The sequence below is a fragment of the Pseudophryne corroboree genome, chromosome 2, assembly GCF_028390025.1.
Source record: "Pseudophryne corroboree isolate aPseCor3 chromosome 2, aPseCor3.hap2, whole genome shotgun sequence".
Taxonomy (NCBI): Eukaryota; Metazoa; Chordata; class Amphibia; order Anura; family Myobatrachidae; genus Pseudophryne; species Pseudophryne corroboree.
Window position 1 is genome coordinate 801,432,138 of NC_086445.1, and position 22,071 is coordinate 801,454,208.

Here is a 22,071-nt window from a genome sequence, read left to right on the forward strand (position 1 = left end):
ATACAAACTTACTTTTAAATAACCATAGTTGATTTTAAAGTGTGTAATCAGCCACTCTGAATGAGCCCTCTTCTACCACTTCTTTATTAAGAAGTAGGACAGTCAACAAAAGCTAACAACATCTGCATGAAACAGAGTTGCTAACTGCCTTCATGCTGAGAAGAGAGCTCTTAAACTCATCATGATGGTTGGCGAGTTTGGACACTTTCAAGCACATTTCTCCCATCATTGTCTATAGAAATGATCCCTGAAAGTATAATCTTAGCTACATTTGGTTGATGGTTTAGATAGGCCATATAAATTCCTCTTTTAACTCATGGTGACATTTTAGGACCCATGCATAAAACTTGATATAGAAATTGTCAACCAATATTCAGTTGCATAACATTCTCCACAAATTTTCAGACTACAATTCATTCACTATCATATACTGAATGATTTTCTGTGAGAGTAGACACATTTTAAGATTGTATTAGGTAACATATTATAATTTTTGCATTTATAAATTTGTTTAAACCAAAATATTAAACAGAACACTTAACAATGAAACCAATGCACTAATAGCATTGGTACTTCAACATTTCTTATATTGCATATAGGAAATAAACTAGTGGCTTGCATTAATTGCTGATTTGCAAAAGAATTAAACAATTATTAAACAAATACACTGCAAACAAAAGGTTCTTTTAAGGAAAGCACACTTTACATTTTTCAAGTCATCATTGACATCAACCACTTAAAGAAGGTTAAAATTAAAATGTAAAATAATACTCTTAGACATTGCTTTTATTCCTATATCATAAAAAACATTCTGATTCAGGAATGTTGAAACATCAATGCGTATTCTTTCAAGGATATTAAACGTTATACAAACTTAGTTTTAAATAACCATAGTTGATTTTAAAGTGTGTAATCAGCCACTCTGAATGAGCCCTCTTCTACCACTTCTTTATTAAGAAGTAGGACAGTCATCAAAAGCTAACAACATCTGCATGAAACAGAGTTGCTAACTGCCTTCATGCTGAGAAGAGAGCTCTTAAACTCATCATGATGGTTGGCGAGTTTGGACACTTTCAAGCACATTTCTCCCATCATTGTCTATAGAAATGATCCCTGAAAGTATAATCTTAGCTACATTTGGTTGATGGTTTAGATAGGCCATATGAATTCCTCTTTTAACTCATGGTGACATTTTAGGACCCATGCATAAAACTTGATATAGAAATTGTCAACCAATATTCAGTTGCATAACATTCTCCACAAATTTTCAGACTACAATTCATTCACTATCATATACTGAATGATTTTCTGTGAGAGTAGACACATTTTAAGATTGTATTAGGTAACATATTATAATTTTTGCATTTATAAATTTGTTTAAACCAAAATATTAAACAGAACACTTAACAATGAAACCAATGCACTAATAGCATTGGTACTTCAACATTTCTTATATTGCATATAGGAAATAAACTAGTGGCTTGCATTAATTGCTGATTTGCAAAAGAATTAAACAATTATTAAACAAATACACTGCAAACAAAAGGTTCTTTTAAGGAAAGCACACTTTACATTTTTCAAGTCATCATTGACATCAACCACTTAAAGAAGGTTAAAATTAAAATGTAAAATAATACTCTTAGACATTGCTTTTATTCCTATATCATAAAAAACATTCTGATTCAGGAATGTTGAAACATCAATGCGTATTCTTTCAAGGATATTAAACGTTATACAAACTTAGTTTTAAATAACCATAGTTGATTTTAAAGTGTGTAATCAGCCACTCTGAATGAGCCCTCTTCTTCCACTTCTTTATTAAGAAGTAGGACAGTCATCAAAAGCTAACAACATCTGCATGAAACAGAGTTGCTAACTGCCTTCATGCTGAGAAGAGAGCTCTTAAACTCATCATGGTGGTTAGCGAGTTTGGACACTTTCAAGCACATTTCTCCCATCATTGCCTATAGAAATGATCCCTGAAAGTATAGTCTTAAATACATTTTGTTGATGGTTTAGATAGGCCATATGAATTCCTCTTTTAACTCATGGTGACATTTTTGGACCCATTCATAAAACTTGATATAGAAATTGTCAACCAATTTTCAGTTGCATAACATTCTCCACAAATTTTCAGACTACAATTCATTCACTATCATATACTGAATGATTTTCTGTGAGAGTAGACACATTTTAAGATTGTATTAGGTAACATGTTATCATTTTTGCATATATAAACTTGTTTAAGCCAAAATATTAAACAGAACACTTAACAATGAAAACAATGCACTAATAGCATTGGTACTTCAAAATTTCTTATATTGCATATAGGAAATAAACTAGTGGCTTGCATTAATTGCTGATTTGCTAAAGAATTAAACAATTATTAAACAAATACACTGCAAACAAAATGTTCTTTTAAGGAAAGCACACTTTACATTTTTCAAGTCCTCATTGACATGAACCACTTAAAGAAGGTTACAATTAATATGTAAAATAATACTCTTAGACATTGCTTTTATTCCTATATCATAAAAAACATTCTGATTTAGGAATGTTGAAACATCAATGCGTATTCTTTCAAGGATATTAAACATTAGACAAACTTAGTTTTAAATAACCATAATTGATTTTAAAGTGTGTAATCAGCCATTTTGAATGAGCCCTCTTCTACTACTTCTTTATTAAGAAGTAGGACAGTCATCAAAAGCTAACAACATCTGCATGAAACAGAGTTGCTAACTGCCTGCATGCTGAGAAGAGAGCTCTTAAACTCATCATGGTGGTTGGCGAGTTTGGACACTTTCAAGCACATTTCTCCCATCATTGCCTATAGAAATGATCCCTGAAAGTATAGTCTTAAATACATTTTGTTGATGGTTTAGATAGGCCATATGAATTCCTCTTTTAACTCATGGAGACATTTTTGGACCCATTCATAAAACTTGATATAGAAATTGTCAACCAATTTTCAGTTGCATAACATTCTCCACAAATTTTCAGACTACAATTCATTCACTATCATATACTGAATGATTTTCTGTGAGAGTAGACACATTTTAAGATTATATTAGGTAACATGTTATACTTTTTGCATATATAAACTTGTTTAAGCCAAAATATTAATCAGAACACTTAACAATGAAACCAATGCACTAATAGCATTGCTACTACAAAATTTCTTATATTGCATATAGGAAATAAACTAGTGGCTTGCATTAATTGCTGATTTGCTAAAGAATTAAACAATTATTAAACAAATACACTGCAAACAAAAGGTTCTTTTAAGGAAAGCACACTTTACATTTTTCAAGTCCTCATTGACATGAACCACTTAAAGAAGGTTACAATTAAAATGTAAAATAATACTCTTAGACATTGCTTTTATTCCTATATCATAAAAAAAAACATTCTGATTCAGGAATGTTGAAACATCAATGCGTATTCTTTCAAGGATATTAAACATTATACAAACTTAGTTTTAAATAACCATAGTTGATTTTAAAGTGTGTAATCAGCCACTCTGAATGAGCCCTCTTCAACCACTTCTTTATTAAGAAGTAGGACAGTCAACAAAAGCTAACAACATCTGCATGAAAGAGAGTTGCTAACTGCCTTCATGCTGAGAAGAGAGCTCTTAAACTTATCATGATGGTTGGCGAGTTTGGACACTTTCAAGCACATTTCTCCCATCATTGTCTATAGAAATGATCCCTGAAAGTATAATCTTAGCTACATTTGGTTGATGATTTAGATAGGCCATATAAATTCCTCTTTTAACTCATGGTGACATTTTAGGACCCATGCATAAAACTTGATATAGAAATTGTCAACCAATATTCAGTTGCATAACATTCTCCACAAATTTTCAGACTACAATTCATTCACTATCATATACTGAATGATTTTCTGTGAGAGTAGACACATTTTAAGATTGTATTAGGTAACATATTATAATTTTTGCATATATAAATTTGTTTAAACCAAAATATTAAACAGAACACTTAACAATGAAACCAATGCACTAATAGCATTGGTACTTCAAAATTTCTTATATTGCATATAGGAAATAAACTAGTGGCTTGCATTAATTGCTGATTTGCAAAAGAATTAAACAATTATTAAACAAATACAGTGCAAACAAAAGGTTCTTTTAAGGAAAGCACACTTTACATTTTTCAAGTCCTCATTGACATGAACCACTTAAAGAAGGTTAAAATTAAAATGTAAAATAATACTCTTAGACATTGCTTTAATTGCTATATCATAAAAAACATTCTGATTCAGGAATGTTGAAACATCAATGCGTATTCTTTCAAGGATATTAAACATTATACAAACTTAGTTTTAAATAACCATAGTTGATTTTAAAGTGTGTAATCAGCCACTCTGAATGAGCCCTCTTCTACCACTTCTTTATTAAGAAGTAGGACAGTCATCAAAAGCTAACAACATCTGCATGAAACAGAGTTGCTAACTGCCTTCATGCTGAGAAGAGAGCTCTTAAACTCATCATGGTGGTTGGCGAGTTTGGACACTTTCAAGCACATTTCTCCCATCATTGCCTATAGAAATGATCCCTGAAAGTATAGTCTTAAATACATTTTGTTGATGGTTTAGATAGGCCATATGAATTCCTCTTTTAACTCATGGTGACATTTTTGGACCCATTCATAAAACTTGATATAGAAATTGTCAACCAATTTTCAGTTGCATAACATTCTCCACAAATTTTCAGACTACAATTCATTCACTATCATATACTGAATGATTTTCTGTGAGAGTAGACACATTTTAAGATTGTATTAGGTAACATGTTATCATTTTTGCATATATAAACTTGTTTAAGCCAAAATATTAAACAGAACACTTAACAATGAAAACAATGCACTAATAGCATTGGTACTTCAAAATTTCTTATATTGCATATAGGAAATAAACTAGTGGCTTGCATTAATTGCTGATTTGCTAAAGAATTAAACAATTATTAAACAAATACACTGCAAACAAAATGTTCTTTTAAGGAAAGCACACTTTACATTTTTCAAGTCCTCATTGACATGAACCACTTAAAGAAGGTTACAATTAATATGTAAAATAATACTCTTAGACATTGCTTTTATTCCTATATCATAAAAAAACATTCTGATTTAGGAATGTTGAAACATCAATGCGTATTCTTTCAAGGATATTAAACATTATACAAACTTACTTTTAAATAACCATAGTTGATTTTAAAGTGTCTAATCAGCCACTCTGAATGAGCCCTCTTCTACCACTTATTTATTAAGAAGTAGGATAGTCATCAAAAGCTAACAACATCTGCATGAAACAGAGTTGCTAACTGCCTTCATGCTGAGAAGAGAGCTCTTAATCTTATCATGGTGGTTGGCGAGTTTGGACACTTTCAAGCACATTTCTCCCATCATTGCCTATAGAAATGATCCCTGAAAGTATAATCTTAGCTACATTTTGTTGATGGTTTAGATAGGCCATATAAATTCCTCTTTTAACTCATGGTGACATTTTAGGACCCATGCATAAAACTTGATATAGAAATTGTCAACCAATTTTCAGTTGCATAACATTCTCCACAAATTTTCAGACTACAATTCATTCACTATCATATACTGAATGATTTTCTGTGAGAGTAGACACATTTTAAGATTGTATTAGGTAACATATTATAATTTTTGCATATATAAATTTGTTTAAACCAAAATATTAAACAGAACACTTAACAATGAAACCAATGCACTAATAGCATTGGTACTTCAAAATTTCTTATATTGCATATAGGAAATAAATTAGTGGCTTGCATTAATTGCTGATTTGCAAAAGAATTAAACAATTATTAAACAAATACACTGCAAACAAAATGTTCTTTTAAGGAAAGCACACTTTACATTTTTCAAGTCCTCATTGACATGAACCACTTAAAGAAGGTTAAAATTAAAATGTAAAATAATACTCTTAGTCATTGCTTTAATTGCTATATCATAAAAAACATTCTGATTCAGGAATGTTGAAACATCAATGCGTATTCTTTCAAGGATATTAAACATTATACAAACTTAGTTTTAAATAACCATAGTTGATTTTAAAGTGTGTATTCAGCCACTCTGAATGAGCCCTCTTCTACCACTTCTTTATTAAAAAGTAGGACAGTCATCAAAAGCTAACAACATCTGCATGAAACAGAGTTGCTAACTGCCTTCATGCTGAGAAGAGAGCTCTTAAACTCATCATGGTGGTTGGCGAGTTTGGACACTTTCAAGCACATTTCTCCCATCATTGCCTATAGAAATGATCCCTGAAAGTATAGTCTTAAATACATTTTGTTGATGGTTTAGATAGGCCATATGAATTCCTCTTTTAACTCATGGTGACATTTTTGGACCCATTCATAAAACTTGATATAGAAATTGTCAACCAATTTTCAGTTGCATAACATTCTCCACAAATTTTCAGACTACAATTCATTCACTATCACATACTGAATGATTTTCTGTGAGAGTAGACACATTTTAAGATTGTATTAGGTAACATGTTATACTTTTTGCATATATAAACTTGTTTAAGCCAAAATATTAATCAGAACACTTAACAATGAAACCAATGCACTAATAGCATTGCTACTACAAAATTTCTTATATTGAATATAGGAAATAAACTAGTGGCTTGCATTAATTGCTGATTTGCTAAAGAATTAAACAATTATTAAACAAATACACTGCAAACAAAAGGTTCTTTTAAGGAAAGCACACTACATTTTTCAAGTCCTCATTGACATGAACCACTTAAAGAAGGTTACAATTAATATGTAAAATAATACTCTTAGACATTGCTTTTATTCCTATATCATAAAAAAACATTCTGATTTAGGAATGTTGAAACATCAATGCGTATTCTTTCAAGGATATTAAACATTATACAAACTTACTTTTAAATAACCATAGTTGATTTTAAAGTGTGTAATCAGCCACTCTGAATGAGCCCTCTTCTACCACTTATTTATTAAGAAGTAGGATAGTCATCAAAAGCTAACAACATCTGCATGAAACAGAGTTGCTAACTGCCTTCATGCTGAGAAGAGAGCTCTTAATCTTATCATGGTGGTTGGCGAGTTTGGACACTTTCAAGCACATTTCTCCCATCATTGCCTATAGAAATGATCCCTGAAAGTATAATCTTAGCTACATTTTGTTGATGGTTTAGATAGGCCATATAAATTCCTCTTTTAACTCATGGTGACATTTTAGGACCCATGCATAAAACTTGATATAGAAATTGTCAACCAATTTTCAGTTGCATAACATTCTCCACAAATTTTCAGACTACAATTCATTCACTATCATATACTGAATGATTTTCTGTGAGAGTAGACACATTTTAAGATTGTATTAGGTAACATATTATAATTTTTGCATATATAAATTTGTTTAAACCAAAATATTAAACAGAACACTTAACAATGAAACCAATGCACTAATAGCATTGGTACTTCAAAATTTCTTATATTGCATATAGGAAATAAATTAGTGGCTTGCATTAATTGCTGATTTGCAAAAGAATTAAACAATTATTAAACAAATACACTGCAAACAAAATGTTCTTTTAAGGAAAGCACACTTTACATTTTTCAAGTCCTCATTGACATGAACCACTTAAAGAAGGTTAAAATTAAAATGTAAAATAATACTCTTAGTCATTGCTTTAATTGCTATATCATAAAAAACATTCTGATTTAGGAATGTTGAAACATCAATGCGTATTCTTTCAAGGATATTAAACATTATACAAACTTAGTTTTAAATAACCATAGTTGATTTTAAAGTGTGTATTCAGCCACTCTGAATGAGCCCTCTTCTACCACTTCTTTATTAAAAAGTAGGACAGTCATCAAAAGCTAACAACATCTGCATGAAACAGAGTTGCTAACTGCCTTCATGCTGAGAAGAGAGCTCTTAAACTCATCATGGTGGTTGGCGAGTTTGGACACTTTCAAGCACATTTCTCCCATCATTGCCTATAGAAATGATCCCTGAAAGTATAGTCTTAAATACATTTTGTTGATGGTTTTGATAGGCCATATGAATTCCTCTTTTAACTCATGGTGACATTTTTGGACCCATTCATAAAACTTGATATAGAAATTGTCAACCAATTTTCAGTTGCATAACATTCTCCACAAATTTTCAGACTACAATTCATTCACTATCACATACTGAATGATTTTCTGTGAGAGTAGACACATTTTAAGATTGTATTAGGTAACATGTTATACTTTTTGCATATATAAACTTGTTTAAGCCAAAATATTAATCAGAACACTTAACAATGAAACCAATGCACTAATAGCATTGCTACTACAAAATTTCTTATATTGAATATAGGAAATAAACTAGTGGCTTGCATTAATTGCTGATTTGCTAAAGAATTAAACAATTATTAAACAAATACACTGCAAACAAAAGGTTCTTTTAAGGAAAGCACACTACATTTTTCAAGTCCTCATTGACATGAACCACTTAAAGAAGGTTACAATTAAAATGTAAAATAATACTCTTAGACATTGCTTTTATTCCTATTTCATAAAAAAAACATTCTGATTCAGGAATGTTGAAACATCAATGCGTATTCTTTCAAGGATATTAAACATTATACAAACTTAGTTTTAAATAACCATAGTTGATTTTAAAGTGTGTAATCAGCCACTCTGAATGAGCCCTCTTCTACCACTTCTTTATTAAGAAATAGGACAGTCAACAAAAGCTAACAACATCTGCATGAAAAAGAGTTGCTAACTGCCTTCATGCTGAGAAGAGAGCTCTTAAACTCATCATGGTGGTTGGCGAGTTTGGACACTTTCAAGCACATTTCTCCCATCATTGTCTATAGAAATGATCCCTGAAAGTATAATCTTAGCTACATTTGGTTGATGGTTTAGATAGGCCATATAAATTCCTCTTTTAACTCATGGTGACATTTTAGGACCCATGCATAAAACTTGATATAGAAATTGTCAACCAATATTCAGTTGCATAACATTCTCCACAAATTTTCAGACTACAATTCATTCACTATCATATACTGAATGATTTTCTGTGAGAGTAGACACATTTTAAGATTGTATTAGGTAACATATTATAATTTTTGCATATATAAATTTGTTTAAACCAAAATATTAAACAGAACACTTAACAATGAAACCAATGCACTAATAGCATTGGTACTTCAAAATTTATTATATTGCATATAGGAAATAAACTAGTGGCTTGCATTAATTGCTGATTTGCAAAAGAATTAAACAATTATTAAACAAATACACTGCAAACAAAAGGTTCTTTTAAGGAAAGCACACTTTACATTTTTCAAGTCATCATTGACATCAACCACTTAAAGAAGGTTAAAATTAAAATGTAAAATAATACTCTTAGACATTGCTTTTATTCCTATATCATAAAAAACATTCTGATAAAGGAATGTTGAAACATCAATGCGTATTCTTTCAAGGATATTAAACGTTATACAAACTTAGTTTTAAATAACCATAAATGATTTTAAAGTGTGTAATCAGCCACTCTGAATGAGCCCTCTTCTACCACTTCTTTATTAAGAAGTAGGACAGTCATCAAAAGCTAACAACATCTGCATGAAACAGAGTTGCTAACTGCCTTCATGCTGAGAAGAGAGCTCTTAAACTCATCATGGTGGTTAGCGAGTTTGGACACTTTCAAGCACATTTCTCCCATCATTGCCTATAGAAATGATCCCTGAAAGTATAATCTTAGCTACATTTGGTTGATGGTTTAGATAGGCCATATAAATTCCTCTTTTAACTCATGGTGACATTTTAGGACCCATGCATAAAACTTGATATAGAAATTGTCAACCAATATTCAGTTGCATAACATTCTCCACAAATTTTCAGACTACAATTCATTCACTATCATATACTGAATGATTTTCTGTGAAAGTAGACACATTTTAAGATTGTATTAGGTAACATATTATAATTTTTGCATATATAAATTTGTTTAAACCAAAATATTAAACAGAACACTTAACAATGAAACCAATGCACTAATAGCATTGGTACTTCAAAATTTATTATATTGCATATAGGAAATAAACTAGTGGCTTGCATTAATTGCTGATTTGCAAAAGAATTAAACAATTATTAAACAAATACACTGCAAACAAAAGGTTCTTTTAAGGAAAGCACACTTTACATTTTTCAAGTCCTCATTGACATGAACCACTTAAAGAAGGTTAAAATTAAAATGTAAAATAATACTCTTAGACATTGCTTTAATTGCTATATCATAAAAAACATTCTGATTCAGGAATGTTGAAACATCAATGCGTATTCTTTCAAAGATATTAAACATTATACAAACTTAGTTTTAAATAACCATAGTTGATTTTAAAGTGTGTAATCAGCCACTCTGAATGAGCCCTCTTCTACCACTTCTTTATTAAGAAGTAGGACAGTCATCAAAAGCTAACAACATCTGCATGAAACAGAGTTGCTAACTGCCTTCATGCTGAGAAGAGAGCTCTTAAACTCATCATGGTGGTTGGCGAGTTTGGACACTTTCAAGCACATTTCTCCCATCATTGCCTATAGAAATGATCCCTGAAAGTATAGTCTTAAATACATTTTGTTGATGGTTTAGATAGGCCATATGAATTCCTCTTTTAACTCATGGTGACATTTTTGGACCCATTCATAAAACTTGATATAGAAATTGTCAACCAATTTTCAGTTGCATAACATTCTCCACAAATTTTCAGACTACAATTCATTCACTATCATATACTGAATGATTTTCTGTGAGAGTAGACACATTTTAAGATTGTATTAGGTAACATGTTATCATTTTTGCATATATAAACTTGTTTAAACCAAAATATTAAACAGAACACTTAACAATGAAAACAATGCACTAATAGCATTGGTACTTCAAAATTTCTTATATTGCATATAGGAAATAAACTAGTGGCTTGCATTAATTGCTGATTTGCTAAAGAATTAAACAATTATTAAACAAATACACTGCAAACAAAATGTTCTTTTAAGGAAAGCACACTTTACATTTTTCAAGTCCTCATTGACATGAACCACTTAAAGAAGGTTACAATTAAAATGTAAAATAATACTCTTAGACATTGCTTTTATTCCTATATCATAAAAAACATTCTGATTTAGGAATGTTGAAACATCAATGCGTATTCTTTCAAGGATATTAAACATTATACAAACTTACTTTTAAATAACCATAGTTGATTTTAAAGTGTGTAATCAGCCACTCTGAATGAGCCCTCTTCTACCACTTATTTATTAAGAAGTAGGACAGTCATCAAAAGCTAACAACATCTGCATGAAACAGAGTTGCTAACTGCCTTCATGCTGAGAAGAGAGCTCTTAATCTTATCATGGTGGTTGGCGAGTTTGGACACTTTCAAGCACATTTCTCCCATCATTGCCTATAGAAATGATCCCTGAAAGTATAATCTTAGCTACATTTTGTTGATGGTTTAGATAGGCCATATAAATTCCTCTTTTAACTCATGGTGACATTTTAGGACCCATGCATAAAACTTGATATAGAAATTGTCAACCAATTTTCAGTTGCATAACATTCTCCACAAATTTTCAGACTACAATTCATTCACTATCATATACTGAATGATTTTCTGTGAGAGTAGACACATTTTAAGATTGTATTAGGTAACATGTTATCATTTTTGCATATATAAACTTGTTTAAACCAAAATATTAAACAGAACACTTAACAATGAAACCAATGCACTAATAGCATTGGTACTTCAAAATTTCTTATATTGCATATAGGAAATAAACTAGTGGCTTGCATTAATTGCTGATTTGCAAAATAATTAAACAATTATTAAACAAATACACTGCAAACAAAAGGTTCTTTTAAGGAAAGCACACTTTACATTTTTCAAGTCCTCATTGACATGAACCACTTAAAGAAGGTTAAAATTAAAATGTAAAATAATACTCTTAGACATTGCTTTAATTGCTATATCATAAAAAAACATTCTGATTCAGGAATGTTGAAACATCAATGTGTATTCTTTCAAGGATATTAAACATTATACAAACTTAGTTTTAAATAACCATAGTTGATTTTAAAGTGTGTAATCAGCCACTCTGAATGAGCCCTCTTCTACCACTTCTTTATTAAGAAGTAGGACAGTCATCAAAAGCTAACAACATCTGCATGAAACAGAGTTGCTAACTGCCTTCATGCTGAGAAGAGAGCTCTTAAACTCATCATGGTGGTTGGCGAGTTTGGACACTTTCAAGCACATTTCTCCCATCATTGCCTATAGAAATGATCCCTGAAAGTATAGTCTTAAATACATTTTGTTGATGGTTTAGATAGGCCATATGAATTCCTCTTTTAACTCATGGTGACATTTTTGGACCCATTCATAAAACTTGATATAGAAATTGTCAACCAATTTTCAGTTGCATAACATTCTCCACAAATTTTCAGACTACAATTCATTCACTATCATATACTGAATGATTTTCTGTGAGAGTAGACACATTTTAAGATTGTATTAGGTAACATGTTATCATTTTTGCATATATAAACTTGTTTAAGCCAAAATATTAAACAGAACACTTAACAATGAAACCAATGCACTAATAGCATTGGTACTTCAAAATTTCTTATATTGCATATAGGAAATAAACTAGTGGCTTGCATTAATTGCTGATTTGCTAAAGAATTAAACAATTATTAAACAAATACACTGCAAACAAAATGTTCTTTTAAGGAAAGCACACTTTACATTTTTCAAGTCCTCATTGACATGAACCACTTAAAGAAGGTTACAATTAAAATGTAAAATAATACTCTTAGACATTGCTTTTATTCCTATATCATAAAAAAACATTCTGATTCAGGAATGTTGAAACATCAATGCATATTCTTTCAAGGATATTAAACATTATACAAACTTAGTTTTAAATAACCATAGTTGATTTTAAAGTGTGTAATCAGCCACTCTGAATGAGCCCTCTTCTACCACTTCTTTATTAAGAAGTAGGACAGTCATCAAAAGCTAACAACATCTGCATGAAACAGAATTGCTAACTGCCTTCATGCTGAGAAGAGAGCTCTTAAACTCATCATGGTGGTTGGCGAGTTTGGACACTTTCAAGCACATTTCTCCCATCATTGCCTATAGAAATGATCCCTGAAAGTATAATCTTAGCTACATTTGGTTGATGGTTTAGATAGGCCATATAAATTCCTCTTTTAACTCATGGTGACATTTTAGGACCCATGCATAAAACTTGATATAGAAATTGTCAACCAATATTCAGTTGCATAACATTCTCCACAAATTTTCAGACTACAATTCATTCACTATCATATACTGAATGATTTTCTGTGAGAGTAGACACATTTTAAGATTGTATTAGGTAACATATTATAATTTTTGCATATATAAATTTGTTTAAACCAAAATATTAAACAGAACACTTAACAATGAAACCAATGCACTAATAGCATTGGTACTTCAAAATTTCTTATATTGCATATAGGAAATAAACTAGTGGCTTGCATTAATTGCTGATTTGCAAAAGAATTAAACAATTATTAAACAAATACACTGCAAACAAAAGGTTCTTTTAAGGAAAGCACACTTTACATTTTTCAAGTCCTCATTGACATGAACCACTTAAAGAAGGTTAAAATTAAAATGTAAAATAATACTCTTAGACATTTTGCTTTAATTGCTATATCATAAAAACATTCTGATTCAGGAATGTTGAAACATCAATGCGTATTCTTTCAAGGATATTAAACATTATACAAACTTAGTTTTAAATAACCATAGTTGATTTTAAAGTGTGTAATCAGCCACTCTGAATGAGCCCTCTTCTACCACTTCTTTATTAAGAAGTAGGACAGTCATCAAAAGCTAACAACATCTGCATGAAACAGAGTTGCTAACTGCCTTCATGCTGAGAAGAGAGCTCTTAAACTCATCATGGTGGTTGGCGAGTTTGGACACTTTCAAGCACATTTCTCCTATCATTGCCTATAGAAATGATCCCTGAAAGTATAGTCTTAAATACATTTTGTTGATGGTTTAGATAGGCCATATGAATTCCTCTTTTAACTCATGGTGACATTTTTGGACCCATTCATAAAACTTGATATAGAAATTGTCAACCAATTTTCAGTTGCATAACATTCTCCACAAATTTTCAGACTACAATTCATTCACTATCATATACTGAATGATTTTCTGTGAGAGTAGACACATTTTAAGATTGTATTAGGTAACATGTTATCATTTTTGCATATATAAATTTGTTTAAGCCAAAATATTAAACAGAACACTTAACAATGAAACCAATGCACTAATAGCATTGGTACTTCAAAATTTCTTATATTGCATATAGGAAATAAACTAGTGGCTTGCATTAATTGCTGATTTGCAAAATAATTAAACAATTATTAAACAAATACACTGCAAACAAAAGGTTCTTTTAAGGAAAGCACACTTTACATTTTTCAAGTCCTCATTGACATGAACCACTTAAAGAAGGTTAAAATTAAAATGTAACATAATACTCTTAGACATTGCTTTAATTGCTATATCATAAAAAACATTCTGATTCAGGAATGTTGAAACATCAATGCATATTCTTTCAAGGATATTAAACATTATACAAACTTAGTTTTAAATAACCATAGTTGATTTTAAAGTGTGTAATCAACCACTCTGAATGAGCCCTCTTCTACCACTTCTTTATTAAGAAGTAGGACAGTCATCAAAAGCCAACAACATCTGCATGAAACAGAGTTGCTAACTGCCTTCATGCTGAGAAGAGAGCTCTTAAACTCATCATGGTGGTTGGCGAGTTTGGACACTTTCAAGCACATTTCTCCCATCATTGCCTATAGAAATGATCCCTGAAAGTATAGTCTTAAATACATTTTGTTGATGGTTTAGATAGGCCATATGAATTCCTCTTTTAACTCATGGTGACATTTTTGGACCCATTCATAAAACTTGATATAGAAATTGTCAACCAATTTTCAGTTGCATAACATTCTCCACAAATTTTCAGACTACAATTCATTCACTATCATATACTGAATGATTTTCTGTGAGAGTAGACACATTTTAAGATTGTATTAGGTAACATGTTATCATTTTTGCATATATAAACTTGTTTAAGCCAAAATATTAAACAGAACACTTAACAATGAAACCAATGCACTAATAGCATTGGTACTTCAAAATTTCTTATATTGCATATAGGAAATAAACTAGTGGCTTGCATTAATTGCTGATTTGCTAAAGAATTAAACAATTATTAAACAAATACACTGCAAACAAAATGTTCTTTTAAGGAAAGCACACTTTACATTTTTCAAGTCCTCATTGACATGAACCACTTAAAGAAGGTTACAATTAAAATGTAAAATAATACTCTTAGACATTGCTTTTATTCCTATATCATAAAAAAACATTCTGATTTAGGAATGTTGAAACATCAATGCGTATTCTTTCAAGGATATTAAACATTATACAAACTTACTTTTAAATAACCATAGTTGATTTTAAAGTGTGTAATCAGCCACTCTGAATGAGCCCTCTTCTACCACTTATTTATTAAGAAGTAGGACAGTCATCAAAAGCTAACAACATCTGCATGAAACAGAGTTGCTAACTGCCTTCATGCTGAGAAGAGAGCTCTTAATCTTATCATGGTGGTTGGCGAGTTTGGACACTTTCAAGCACATTTCTCCCATCATTGCCTATAGAAATGATCCCTGAAAGTATAATCTTAGCTACATTTTGTTGATGGTTTAGATAGGCCATATAAATTCCTCTTTTAACTCATGGTGACATTTTAGGACCCATGCATAAAACTTGATATAGAAATTGTCAACCAATATTCAGTTGCATAACATTCTCCACAAATTTTCAGACTACAATTCATTCACTATCATATACTGAATGATTTTCTGTGAGAGTAGACACATTTTAAGATTGTATTAGGTAACATATTATAATTTTTGCATATATAAATTTGTTTAAACCAAAATATTAAACAGAACACTTAACAATGAAACCAATGCACTAATAGCATTGGTACTTCAAAATTTCTTATATTGCATATAGGAAATAAACTAGTGGCTTGCATTCATTGCTTATTTGCAAAAGAATTAAACAATTATTAAACAAATACACTGCAAACAAAAGGTTCTTTTAAGGAAAGCACACTTTACATTTTTCAAGTCATCATTGACATCAACCACTTAAAGAAGGTTAAAATTAAAATGTAAAATAATACTCTTAGACATTGCTTTTATTCCTATATCATAAAAAACATTCTGATTCAGGAATGTTGAAACATCAACGCGTATTCTTTCAAGGATATTAAACATTATACAAACTTACTTTTAAATAACCATAGTTGATTTTAAAGTGTGTAATCAGCCACTCTGAATGAGCCCTCTTCTACCACTTCTTTATTAAGAAGTAGGACAGTCATCAAAAGCTAACAACATCTGCATGAAACAGAATTGCTAACTGCCTTCATGCTGAGAAGAGAGCTCTTAAACTCATCATGGTGGTTGGCGAGTTTGGACACTTTCAAGCACATTTCTCCCATCATTGCCTATAGAAATGATCCCTGAAAGTATAATCTTAGCTACATTTGGTTGATGGTTTAGATAGGCCATATAAATTCCTCTTTTAACTCATGGTGACATTTTAGGACCCATGCATAAAACTTGATATAGAAATTGTCAACCAATATTCAGTTGCATAACATTCTCCACAAATTTTCAGACTACAATTCATTCACTATCATATACTGAATGATTTTCTGTGAGAGTAGACACATTTTAAGATTGTATTAGGTAACATATTATAATTTTTGCATATATAAATTTGTTTAAACAAAAATATTAAACAGAACACTTAACAATGAAACCAATGCACTAATAGCATTGGTACTTCAAAATTTATTATATTGCATATAGGAAATAAACTAGTGGCTTGCATTAATTGCTTATTTGCAAAAGAATTAAACAATTATTAAACAAATACACTGCAAACAAAAGGTTCTTTTAAGGAAAGCACACTTTACATTTTTCAAGTCCTCATTGACATGAACCACTTAAAGAAGGTTAAAATTAAAATGTAAAATAATACTCTAAGACATTGCTTTAATTGCTATATCATAAAAAACATTCTGATTCAGGAATGTTGAAACATCAATGCGTATTCTTTCAAGGATATTAAACATTATACAAACTTAGTTTTAAATAACCATAGTTGATTTTAAAGTGTGTAATCAGCCACTCTGAATGAGCCCTCTTCTACCACTTCTTTATTAAGAAGTAGGACAGTCATCAAAAGCTAACAACATCTGCATGAAACAGAATTGCTAACTGCCTTCATGCTGAGAAGAGAGCTCTTAAACTCATCATGGTGGTTGGCGAGTTTGGACACTTTCAAGCACATTTCTCCCATCATTGCTTATAGAAATGATCCCTGAAAGTATAATCTTAGCTACATTTGGTTGATGGTTTAGATAGGCCATATAAATTCCTCTTTTAACTCATGGTGACATTTTAGGACCCATGCATAAAACTTGATATAGAAATTGTCAACCAATATTCAGTTGCATAACATTCTCCACAAATTTTCAGACTACAATTCATTCACTATCATATACTGAATGATTTTCTGTGAGAGTAGACACATTTTAAGATTGTATTAGGTAACATATTATAATTTTTGCATATATAAATTTGTTTAAACAAAAATATTAAACAGAACACTTAACAATGAAACCAATGCACTAATAGCATTGGTACTTCAAAATTTCTTATATTGCATATAGGAAATAAACTAGTGGCTTGCATTAATTGCTGATTTGCAAAATAATTAAACAATTATTAAACAAATACACTGCAAACAAAAGGTTCTTTTAAGGAAAGCACACTTTACATTTTTCAAGTCCTCATTGACATGAACCACTTAAAGAAGGTTAAAATTAAAATGTAAAATAATACTCTTAGACATTGCTTTAATTGCTATATCATAAAAAACATTCTGATTCAGGAATGTTGAAACATCAATGCATATTCTTTCAAGGATATTAAACATTATACAAACTTAGTTTTAAATAACCATAGTTGATTTTAAAGTGTGTAATCAACCACTCTGAATGAGCCCTCTTCTACCACTTCTTTATTAAGAAGTAGGACAGTCATCAAAAGCCAACAACATCTGCATGAAACAGAGTTGCTAACTGCCTTCATGCTGAGAAGAGAGCTCTTAAACTCATCATGGTGGTTGGCGAGTTTGGACACTTTCAAGCACATTTCTCCCATCATTGCCTATAGAAATGATCCCTGAAAGTATAGTCTTAAATACATTTTGTTGATGGTTTAGATAGGCCATATGAATTCCTCTTTTAACTCATGGTGACATTTTTGGACCCATTCATAAAACTTGATATAGAAATTGTCAACCAATTTTCAGTTGCATAACATTCTCCACAAATTTTCAGACTACAATTCATTCACTATCATATACTGAAGGATTTTCTGTGAGAGTAGACACATTTTAAGATTGTATTAGGTAACATGTTATCATTTTTGCATATATAAACTTGTTTAAGCCAAAATATTAAACAGAACACTTAACAATGAAACCAATGCACTAATAGCATTGGTACTTCAAAATTTCTTATATTGCATATAGGAAATAAACTAGTGGCTTGCATTAATTGCTGATTTGCTAAAGAATTAAACAATTATTAAACAAATACACTGCAAACAAAATGTTCTTTTAAGGAAAGCACACTTTACATTTTTCAAGTCCTCATTGACATGAACCACTTAAAGAAGGTTACAATTAAAATGTAAAATAATACTCTTAGACATTGCTTTTATTCCTATATCATAAAAAAACATTCTGATTTAGGAATGTTGAAACATCAATGCGTATTCTTTCAAGGATATTAAACATTATACAAACTTACTTTTAAATAACCATAGTTGATTTTAAAGTGTGTAATCAGCCACTCTGAATGAGCCCTCTTCTACCACTTATTTATTAAGAAGTAGGACAGTCATCAAAAGCTAACAACATCTGCATGAAACAGAGTTGCTAACTGCCTTAATGCTGAGAAGAGAGCTCTTAATCTTATCATGGTGGTTGGCAAGTTTGGACACTTTCAAGCACATTTCTCCCATCATTGCCTATAGAAATGATCCCTGAAAGTATAATCTTAGCTACATTTTGTTGATGGTTTAGATAGGCCATATAAATTCCTCTTTTAACTCATGGTGACATTTTAGGACCCATGCATAAAACTTGATATAGAAATTGTCAACCAATATTCAGTTGCATAACATTCTCCACAAATTTTCAGACTACAATTCATTCACTATCATATACTGAATGATTTTCTGTGAGAGTAGACACATTTTAAGATTGTATTAGGTAACATATTATAATTTTTGCATATATAAATTTGTTTAAACCAAAATATTAAACAGAACACTTAACAATGAAACCAATGCACTAATAGCATTGGTACTTCAAAATTTCTTATATTGCATATAGGAAATAAACTAGTGGCTTGCATTCATTGCTTATTTGCAAAAGAATTAAACAATTATTAAACAAATACACTGCAAACAAAAGGTTCTTTTAAGGAAAGCACACTTTACATTTTTCAAGTCATCATTGACATCAACCACTTAAAGAAGGTTAAAATTAAAATGTAAAATAATACTCTTAGACATTGCTTTTATTCCTATATCATAAAAAACATTCTGATTCAGGAATGTTGAAACATCAATGCGTATTCTTTCAAGTATATTAAACATTATACAAACTTAGTTTTAAATAACCATAGTTGATTTTAAAGTGTGTAATCAGCCACTCTGAATGAGCCCTCTTCTACCACTTCTTTATTAAGAAGTAGGACAGTCATCAAAAGCCAACAACATCTGCATGAAACAGAATTGCTAACTGCCTTCATGCTGAGAAGAGAGCTCTTAAACTCATCATGGTGGTTGGCGAGTTTGGACACTTTTAAGCACATTTCTCCCATCATTGCCTATAGAAATGATCCCTGAAAGTATAATCTTAGCTACATTTGGTTGATGGTTTAGATAGGCCATATAAATTCCTCTTTTAACTCATGGTGACATTTTAGGACCCATGCATAAAACTTGATATAGAAATTGTCAACCAATATTCAGTTGCATAACATTCTCCACAAATTTTCAGACTACAATTCATTCACTATCATATACTGAATGATTTTCTGTGAGAGTAGACACATTTTAAGATTGTATTAGGTAACATATTATAATTTTTGCATATATAAATTTGTTTAAACAAAAATATTAAACAGAACACTTAACAATGAAACCAATGCACTAATAGCATTGGTACTTCAAAATTTATTATATTGCATATAGGAAATAAACTAGTGGCTTGCATTAATTGCTTATTTGCAAAAGAATTAAACAATTATTAAACAAATACACTGCAAACAAAAGGTTCTTTTAAGGAAAGCACACTTTACATTTTTCAAGTCCTCATTGACATGAACCACTTAAAGAAGGTTAAAATTAAAATGTAAAATAATACTCTTAGACATTGCTTTAATTGCTATATCATAAAAAACATTCTGATTCAGGAATGTTGAAACATCAATGCGTATTCTTTCAAGGATATTAAACATTATACAAACTTAGTTTTAAATAACCATAGTTGATTTTAAAGTGTGTAATCAGCCACTCTGAATGAGCCCTCTTCTACCACTTCTTTATTAAGAAGTAGGACAGTCATCAAAAGCTAACAACATCTGCATGAAACAGAATTGCTAACTGCCTTCATGCTGAGAAGAGAGCTCTTAAACTCATCATGGTGGTTGGCGAGTTTGGACACTTTCAAGCACATTTCTCCCATCATTGCTTATAGAAATGTTCCCTGAAAGTATAATCTTAGCTACATTTGGTTGATGGTTTAGATAGGCCATATAAATTCCTCTTTTAACTCATGGTGACATTTTAGGACCCATGCATAAAACTTGATATAGAAATTGTCAACCAATATTCAGTTGCATAACATTCTCCACAAATTTTCAGACTACAATTCATTCACTATCATATACTGAATGATTTTCTGTGAGAGTAGACACATTTTAAGATTGTATTAGGTAACATATTATAATTTTTGCATATATAAATTTGTTTAAACAAAAATATTAAACAGAACACTTAACAATGAAACCAATGCACTAATAGCATTGGTACTTCAAAATTTCTTATATTGCATATAGGAAATAAACTAGTGGCTTGCATTAATTGCTGATTTGCAAAAGAATTAAACAATTATTAAACAAATACACTGCAAACAAAAGGTTCTTTTAAGGAAAGCACACTTTACATTTTTCAAGTCCTCATTGACATGAACCACTTAAAGAAGGTTAAAATTAAAATGTAAAATAATACTCTTAGACATTGCTTTATTTGCTATATCATAAAAAACATTCTGATTCAGGAATGTTGAAACATCAATGCGTATTCTTTCAAGGATATTAAACATTATACAAACTTAGTTTTAAATAACCATAGTTGATTTTAAAGTGTGTAATCAGCCACTCTGAATGAGCCCTCTTCTACCACTTCTTTATTAAGAAGTAGGACAGTCATCAAAAGCCAACAACATCTGCATGAAACAGAGTTGCTAACTGCCTTCATGCTGAGAAGAGAGCTCTTAAACTCATCATGGTGGTTGGCGAGTTTGGACACTTTCAAGCACATTTCTCCCATCATTGCCTATAGAAATGATCCCTGAAAGTATAATCTTAAATACATTTTGTTGATGGTTTAGATAGGCCATATGAATTCCTCTTTTAACTCATGGTGACATTTTTGGACCCATTCATAAAACTTGATATAGAAATTGTCAACCAATTTTCAGTTGCATAACATTCTCCACAAATTTTCAGACTACAAT

General features: G+C 30.7%; 26 non-coding genes across 26 annotated transcripts; all 26 read right to left on the bottom strand.

Moving 5' to 3' along the window:
- Positions 1-50: 50 nt before the first annotated feature.
- LOC135053725 (small nucleolar RNA U3) lies at positions 51-263 on the bottom strand. The gene has a single exon (XR_010243040.1). It is a non-coding gene; the product is annotated as a small nucleolar RNA U3 (small nucleolar RNA).
- Positions 264-916: 653 nt separating this feature from the next.
- LOC135053499 (small nucleolar RNA U3) lies at positions 917-1,129 on the bottom strand. Its single transcript, XR_010242843.1, has one exon. It is a non-coding gene; the product is annotated as a small nucleolar RNA U3 (small nucleolar RNA).
- Positions 1,130-1,782: 653 nt separating this feature from the next.
- Positions 1,783-1,995, bottom strand: LOC135053164 (small nucleolar RNA U3). The gene has a single exon (XR_010242550.1). It is a non-coding gene; the product is annotated as a small nucleolar RNA U3 (small nucleolar RNA).
- Positions 1,996-2,648: 653 nt separating this feature from the next.
- LOC135053932 (small nucleolar RNA U3) lies at positions 2,649-2,861 on the bottom strand. The gene has a single exon (XR_010243220.1). It is a non-coding gene; the product is annotated as a small nucleolar RNA U3 (small nucleolar RNA).
- Positions 2,862-3,517: 656 nt separating this feature from the next.
- On the bottom strand, positions 3,518-3,730 carry LOC135053999 (small nucleolar RNA U3). The gene has a single exon (XR_010243280.1). It is a non-coding gene; the product is annotated as a small nucleolar RNA U3 (small nucleolar RNA).
- Positions 3,731-4,383: 653 nt separating this feature from the next.
- Positions 4,384-4,596, bottom strand: LOC135053099 (small nucleolar RNA U3). Its single transcript, XR_010242493.1, has one exon. It is a non-coding gene; the product is annotated as a small nucleolar RNA U3 (small nucleolar RNA).
- Positions 4,597-5,250: 654 nt separating this feature from the next.
- LOC135053944 (small nucleolar RNA U3) lies at positions 5,251-5,463 on the bottom strand. The gene has a single exon (XR_010243231.1). It is a non-coding gene; the product is annotated as a small nucleolar RNA U3 (small nucleolar RNA).
- Positions 5,464-6,116: 653 nt separating this feature from the next.
- LOC135053080 (small nucleolar RNA U3) lies at positions 6,117-6,329 on the bottom strand. Its single transcript, XR_010242478.1, has one exon. It is a non-coding gene; the product is annotated as a small nucleolar RNA U3 (small nucleolar RNA).
- A 652-nt stretch (positions 6,330-6,981) lies between these two features.
- LOC135053945 (small nucleolar RNA U3) lies at positions 6,982-7,194 on the bottom strand. Its single transcript, XR_010243232.1, has one exon. It is a non-coding gene; the product is annotated as a small nucleolar RNA U3 (small nucleolar RNA).
- A 653-nt stretch (positions 7,195-7,847) lies between these two features.
- On the bottom strand, positions 7,848-8,060 carry LOC135053082 (small nucleolar RNA U3). Its single transcript, XR_010242479.1, has one exon. It is a non-coding gene; the product is annotated as a small nucleolar RNA U3 (small nucleolar RNA).
- Positions 8,061-8,713: 653 nt separating this feature from the next.
- Positions 8,714-8,926, bottom strand: LOC135053898 (small nucleolar RNA U3). Its single transcript, XR_010243192.1, has one exon. It is a non-coding gene; the product is annotated as a small nucleolar RNA U3 (small nucleolar RNA).
- Positions 8,927-9,579: 653 nt separating this feature from the next.
- LOC135053318 (small nucleolar RNA U3) lies at positions 9,580-9,792 on the bottom strand. The gene has a single exon (XR_010242685.1). It is a non-coding gene; the product is annotated as a small nucleolar RNA U3 (small nucleolar RNA).
- Positions 9,793-10,445: 653 nt separating this feature from the next.
- Positions 10,446-10,658, bottom strand: LOC135053100 (small nucleolar RNA U3). The gene has a single exon (XR_010242494.1). It is a non-coding gene; the product is annotated as a small nucleolar RNA U3 (small nucleolar RNA).
- Positions 10,659-11,311: 653 nt separating this feature from the next.
- Positions 11,312-11,524, bottom strand: LOC135053691 (small nucleolar RNA U3). Its single transcript, XR_010243010.1, has one exon. It is a non-coding gene; the product is annotated as a small nucleolar RNA U3 (small nucleolar RNA).
- Positions 11,525-12,178: 654 nt separating this feature from the next.
- On the bottom strand, positions 12,179-12,391 carry LOC135053101 (small nucleolar RNA U3). Its single transcript, XR_010242495.1, has one exon. It is a non-coding gene; the product is annotated as a small nucleolar RNA U3 (small nucleolar RNA).
- Positions 12,392-13,045: 654 nt separating this feature from the next.
- LOC135053322 (small nucleolar RNA U3) lies at positions 13,046-13,258 on the bottom strand. The gene has a single exon (XR_010242689.1). It is a non-coding gene; the product is annotated as a small nucleolar RNA U3 (small nucleolar RNA).
- Positions 13,259-13,912: 654 nt separating this feature from the next.
- On the bottom strand, positions 13,913-14,125 carry LOC135053075 (small nucleolar RNA U3). Its single transcript, XR_010242473.1, has one exon. It is a non-coding gene; the product is annotated as a small nucleolar RNA U3 (small nucleolar RNA).
- Positions 14,126-14,778: 653 nt separating this feature from the next.
- Positions 14,779-14,991, bottom strand: LOC135053056 (small nucleolar RNA U3). Its single transcript, XR_010242457.1, has one exon. It is a non-coding gene; the product is annotated as a small nucleolar RNA U3 (small nucleolar RNA).
- A 654-nt stretch (positions 14,992-15,645) lies between these two features.
- On the bottom strand, positions 15,646-15,858 carry LOC135053692 (small nucleolar RNA U3). The gene has a single exon (XR_010243011.1). It is a non-coding gene; the product is annotated as a small nucleolar RNA U3 (small nucleolar RNA).
- A 653-nt stretch (positions 15,859-16,511) lies between these two features.
- LOC135053323 (small nucleolar RNA U3) lies at positions 16,512-16,724 on the bottom strand. Its single transcript, XR_010242690.1, has one exon. It is a non-coding gene; the product is annotated as a small nucleolar RNA U3 (small nucleolar RNA).
- A 653-nt stretch (positions 16,725-17,377) lies between these two features.
- Positions 17,378-17,590, bottom strand: LOC135053735 (small nucleolar RNA U3). The gene has a single exon (XR_010243048.1). It is a non-coding gene; the product is annotated as a small nucleolar RNA U3 (small nucleolar RNA).
- Positions 17,591-18,243: 653 nt separating this feature from the next.
- On the bottom strand, positions 18,244-18,456 carry LOC135053057 (small nucleolar RNA U3). Its single transcript, XR_010242458.1, has one exon. It is a non-coding gene; the product is annotated as a small nucleolar RNA U3 (small nucleolar RNA).
- Positions 18,457-19,110: 654 nt separating this feature from the next.
- LOC135053906 (small nucleolar RNA U3) lies at positions 19,111-19,323 on the bottom strand. The gene has a single exon (XR_010243198.1). It is a non-coding gene; the product is annotated as a small nucleolar RNA U3 (small nucleolar RNA).
- Positions 19,324-19,976: 653 nt separating this feature from the next.
- On the bottom strand, positions 19,977-20,189 carry LOC135053370 (small nucleolar RNA U3). The gene has a single exon (XR_010242730.1). It is a non-coding gene; the product is annotated as a small nucleolar RNA U3 (small nucleolar RNA).
- A 653-nt stretch (positions 20,190-20,842) lies between these two features.
- On the bottom strand, positions 20,843-21,055 carry LOC135053900 (small nucleolar RNA U3). The gene has a single exon (XR_010243194.1). It is a non-coding gene; the product is annotated as a small nucleolar RNA U3 (small nucleolar RNA).
- Positions 21,056-21,708: 653 nt separating this feature from the next.
- Positions 21,709-21,921, bottom strand: LOC135053388 (small nucleolar RNA U3). Its single transcript, XR_010242746.1, has one exon. It is a non-coding gene; the product is annotated as a small nucleolar RNA U3 (small nucleolar RNA).
- Between the last annotated feature and the right edge of the window lie 150 nt (positions 21,922-22,071).